This window comes from Aedes albopictus, chromosome 2 (genome assembly GCF_035046485.1).
Source record: "Aedes albopictus strain Foshan chromosome 2, AalbF5, whole genome shotgun sequence".
Lineage (NCBI taxonomy): Eukaryota > Metazoa > Arthropoda > Insecta > Diptera > Culicidae > Aedes > Aedes albopictus.
The window spans coordinates 436,217,965-436,223,964 of NC_085137.1; positions in this window are offsets into that span (position 1 = coordinate 436,217,965).

Below are 6,000 nucleotides of genomic sequence, written 5' to 3' on the forward strand. Positions count from 1 at the left end.
AGACAAAATTGGTCCAACCTAAATAAAATTTTGGGAAGATCGACAGATAGTCAAGCAGAAGTTGAGCTATTGGTAGATGGACAACAGGCTGGTGGAAAAACAGCTGCGTATGTTTTCAATCAGTTCTTCAGCACCATTGGACCCCAGCCTCAACGATTAACAGTGACAGACAAATCAATAAGTACGATACGCTTACGCAGCTGAATGCCTCAATTTTCTTACGAACTGCTACTGAGCAAGAAACAAGGCAAGAAATCATCCTTGAGATACGGAAACTAGATGCGAACAAATGTAGCGGTCCAGACGGTATATCGGTCAAGGTGCTCGAAAAGATCATCCTCAATAGAATGTTGAAGTTCACTGAGGGCGTAAATGGTCTCTCGAGCAACCAGTATGGCTTCCGGAAGGGGAGGTCCACCGTAGACGCTATCTTGTCGGTTACAAAAACCGCCGAGAAAGCACTCGAGCCTAAGAGGAGGGGAATTCGCTTTTGCGGGGTAGTGACTCTGGATGTAAGGAATGCATTTAATAGCGCCAGTTGGGCTGCTATTGCTGATGCGCTCTTGCGTCTGGGGATACCGGAGTACTTGTACAAGATTCTCGGAAGCTACTTCCAGAATCGCGTACTAGTATACGACACGGACGTGGGTCGGAAGTGCTTTCACATAACCTCAGGAGTCCCGCAAGGTTCCATCCTGGGTCCGGTGTTATGGAATGTCATGTACGACGAGGTGTTGAGGTTAGAGTACCCAGTGGGAGTCGTGATTGTCGGATTTGCCGACGATATTACGCTCGAAGTCTACGGTGAAACGATCGAGGAGGTGAAGTTGACTACCGACCACTCGATCAAGGTTGTGGAGGCGTGGATGCGGTCCAGAAAACTGGAGCTGGCTCACCACAAGACAGAGGTGACGGTTGTTAACAACATGCAGTCGGCGCAGCAGACGGAGATCAGTGTAGGAGAGTGCACTATCCTGTCGAAGCGCTCTGTCAAGCACTTGGGCGTGATGATCGACGATAAGCTTACCTTCGGTAGCCACGTCGATTATGCCTGTAAAAGAGCCTCCACAGCTATTGCGGCACTGTCCCGGATGATGTCCAATAGCTCAGCGGTGTACGCCAGTAAGCGCAAACTTCTGGCTAGTGTTGCTACGTCCATACTTAGGTATGGCGGCCCGGCGTGGGGTACCGCGCTAAGTACTGAATGCTACCGACGGAAGCTGGAAAGTACTTACAGGCTTATGTGTCTGAGGGTTGCAAGCGCGTACCGTACCGTGTCACACGACGCTCTCTGTGTCATTACTGGTATGGTGCCCATCAGCATTCTTATCAGTGAGGATATGGAGTGCTTCGAAATGCGCGGCACAAGAGGCATACGCAAGACTGTCAGGATGGCCTCTATGGTCAAATGGCAGCGCGCGTGGGACAGCTCCACCAAAGGAAGGTGGACCCATAGGTTGATACCGAGGGTAGATAGTTGGATTAATAGGCGCCATGGGGAAGTTTCATTCCACCTGACACAGGTCCTTACAGGTCATGGTTGCTTCCGACAGTATCTACACCGTTTCGGGCATGCGGATTCTCCCGAATGCCCAGTGTGCAATGGTTTAGAGGAAACGGCGGAACACGTTTTGTTCGTGTGCCCGCGTTTTCGCACAATGCGTGACCGCATGCTTGCCACATGCGGGGAGGACACAACTCCGGACAACTTGGTCCAGAGAATGTGTAGGGATGAGATTAGCTGGAATGCCGTTTCAACGGCTATCACCCATATCGTCTGGGAGCTACAAAGGAGGTGGCGCGTGGACTCGGAGAATGGCTAGTCCAGATGCAGTACAAGAGGTGGTCCAGGGGTTCGAAGTCGGCTTCGTAGGTCATACCGGTGCCCTGCGGTCGAGATCGACCCTTACAGCGATTAAGTGGCCGCGGAGAGGAAGTCCCGGTAGCGGTGCTGTCGTGGCGTCAGTCTACTGGGTTGGATCTGAGCCCGCGGTTGGAAAGGGGTCCCCGACAAGGGTCGGGGTAGGTGAGACCCTGCTGTCTGCAACCTACGGATGCAGCTGATAAGGCCTGAAGGGTAGTGATACCCTTGCCTTCAGCAGGTCAGATCGGGTTGCATGTGGGCATCAGTTCTTGATGTCCGCTCAGCAGTAGGGCGCGGGCGGGGTTGACCCTGCCCGCCTTCCGAGGACAAAGGGAGTGGCGAGGACCACTCGGGAAACTGGCTAAGCGCCAGCATGCTATCGTGATGGACTCTCCAGTGCGAGTCATCGATGTTCGTTGCTGCTAGGCTACGGCAGCTAACCTTGAGGGTGCGATATGCACTAGCCCCTCTCTGAAGCAATACCTTCTTGGTGGTTCCGGAGAGACGTAGGGTTTGGCGACCATAGGAATGTGTTTTAGTGGGTCGAGGAGAGAGTAGTCCTGGCTTCTACCGGCATTGTAGAAGACGGCCTCATCCCCACACTACCCTAACCTTCCTGTTAGGGTGTCTGATGAGCAGATTTATCCCGCTATGGTTTAGAAGGAAAAAAAAAAAAGACGGTATATCGGGGAGGTTCGTCAAAGATCGTCATCAAATCTTCCCGCCTCTCTTGCGAGACGTCTTCAACCAATCGATTTCTACGGGAAATTGTCCTGGTTTCCTGAAAATTGCACGCGTGACACCAATTCACAAAGCTGAGTCTAAGAACGACGTCAATAACTACAGACCAATATCAATATTATCCGTGCTGAGCAAGATATTGGAAAAATTGCTAGCAACCAGGCTTTTGAGTTTCTTGCATAAGCATAAAGTACTCTATAGTCATCAATATGGATTCAGGAAAGGCTCCAGTACTCTTACAGCCACCAGTGAGTTATTAGATGACCTTTATACTGCTATTGATTCCCGTAATCTCGTTAGAGTACTCTACCTAAAGAAGGCTTTTGACACCATCGACCATGAACTATTGTTGCAGAAATTAGAGTATTATGGGATTAGAGGAATTGCCAATAATCTGATACGTAGCTAAATGTCTAGCAGAAGCCAGTTTGTACACGTGAATAATACAAACAGCAGACCGTTAACGGTGGATGTTCCACAGGGTAGCAACCTCGGGCCATTATTGTTCCTCCTATATGCCAACGATCTTCCGAAGCTAAACTTGCATGGTCGGCCAAAACTGGTTTTGTCAGGGAAGACTTGTATATGTCTGGCCGAAGCCAGTGATACTACACGCATTGGAAGTCGTGCCACCTACTACACGTGCACACCGATAACTAAATCTGCAAACTCCGTTGATGTTACGCCACCGTCAACAGTAATGACATCGTAGCCATCCTATTTGCTACCTTCCATCTGTACTGCTCTGTAGACTTCGTCGATCCTGGATTAACTGCTTGGCTTCTCGGCCCTGCTGAATAACTGGTTTTGTCAGTTACTAACTGCTTCCAGAACTGCGCTGCTGTTACGTCAACAGCGAGGCCATCGTCGCCATCCTGGCTGCTCTTCATCACCTAGATTGCCATGTATACTCTTGTTGCCGTAACACCGCTGCGATCCTGAGGAAACACCTACTGCCCTTTGGTTTCTTCATTATGCTTTGTAGTTTTGTTTGTTTTTGTATTTATATTGTTATAATTTAATTTTGGAGTTACTTTTTTTTGTACTTTATCTCAATGAATTATTACGGATTAATTAGTGCACTTCCTTTAAATAGATCTTTTTCACACTGGAAGTGTAAAGTTTTTTTTGTAAATGTTTTTGAAAAGAAGGGTAGGTTTTATGCCTTTGGGAGAAGCGATTCGAAAGGTATACCGCTCCCATTGGCTTTTCCCTGGTCCAAATAAATAAATAAATAAATAAATAAATAAAATGGTATTTTGACCAATAGTAGATTCCTTAGTAGCTGAAAATAGCTCAAATCGCGAAAACAACATGATATCCGGATTAGATTTTTTTTTTCTTTCTTTTTTTTATTCAGGGATTTTCTGCCGTAGGCAGATTCATCCCGGAACCGGATAGGATTGTCTTAACCCTTTGGAGCCGGAGGGGTCATATATGACCCCAACATAGAAACAGCAGTATAAATTCACTCATTCGATAAAACAAAATACTGTCTTCGGCAAAGTTGTCGCAAATTGAGTCTTTTATTAGGGAAATATGAGAATATTTGTATTTTGAACTTCTTTGATATCCTAGAGCATCGTGAACACCATGAAATTTGGAAAAAACGAAATAATTGGCATACCAATTGTTCTGAAAGCTAAACTTGGATGTGCGTTACGTTTATATGTATTCATTCAGCCTTCGTCAGGAATATCAAAAGGTGTTTTATGTTCTGGGATGTTCTAGGTGTTCCAAACTGTCCTATAGTGAAGTCCTTCAAATCTACAAGAATAGTTTTATGTTTTTCGCCACAAATAATAGCATTGCATAATCTACTGGGGTCCGTGAAGCTCTACAATGTCGTTTATAGACACTATAGGGATATTCCAGGTCAGCCAAACTATCCTTGAGTTCATAACTTCAGGTCCACATTCGTAACAGTAGCCGTATCCGTTATACTGAATAACGTTGCATAATCAACCGCAATTACTGGAGCAATCTGAAATCCACTTGCTTATTATAAACCTTTGGGACATTCAGGGTCGTTCAAACTGTTATATAATGAAGTCCTTTAAATCTACAAGAATAACTTTATGAGTTTTCACCATAAATAATAGTATTGCATAACCTGCTGAGATCCGCGAAACTCTTGAAATCTCAAATGTCATTTAGATACACTACAGGAATATTCTAGGTCAACTAAACTACCTTCGAGCTCAGGACTTTAGGTCTAAACTCGTAACAGTATCTATATCTGTTATACTGAGTAACGCTGCATAATCAACCGCAGCAATCTGAAGTCTATTAATTTATTCTAAACCATTGGGACATTCAGGATCGGCCAAACTGCTCTATAATGAAGTCCTTCAAATCTACAAGAATATTTTTTTGTGTTTTCGCCAAAAATAATAGTATTGCATAATCTGCTGGGATCTGCGAAGCTCTTGAAATCTAAAATGTCATTTAGAGACACTATGGGAACATTCCAGGTCAGCCAAACTATCTTTGAGTTCAGAACTTCAGATCTACACTAGTAACATTAGTTATATCTGACATACTGAGTAACGTTTCATAATCAATCGCGGTAACTGGATCAACCTGAAGTCTACTATATGTTATTATGAACCTTTGGGACATTAAGGGTCGTCCAAACTATCCTGAAGTTTAGCTCATGATAGTAACAGTAGTTATTCACACAATGAACTTTAGACTGTAATCTGTAATCCTCCTGGCATAGCATGAGTCATTTCAAGATAGTTTTGAGATACTCCAGATCAACAACACTACTCCTGAGACCATAGCTTTAGGTCTACACTTGTGATAATAGCTTTTGCCACTACGTTAAGTAGTGTTACACAATTCACTGTACTTACCAAAGCAGTTACAGGAACAATAAGCATTGTTATATATTTTTGGGATATTATGGGCTGCCTTGCTGTTGTCAAGCTTAGTTGATAAATACAACTACGATAACTTTCAGAAGACATACTGGACATGATAGATTACAAATCGTAGCTTTGTATAATGACAAAAGTTATCATTACACCCATAGACGTAAGCATAAGCATAAGCATAGATGACCGTACTATTCGTAGTTGCTACTCCGTGATTGACCAGAACAATCGAAGTTGCACAAGGAACCAACAGACGGAGCTTGGGAGTAGCTTACCGTCCTCAATGTGCATCTTCGAGAATTCCAAACTTTATTAGGTCAATAACGGCGCCGGCCACGTCCTTACGGTCATCGAGGAAGGAAAGGAATGTTATTATGACGTGCGTTGCTTACTAAAGACCGAGATCACCTCTGCGTCTCCACGTCTGTCATGGGAAGGACTTTTTGTTAGTGGGAAGGGGAAAGGGCGCATGATATGAGTTCACTTTGGTAAGTGGAGTGATTCATGCAACCCTAT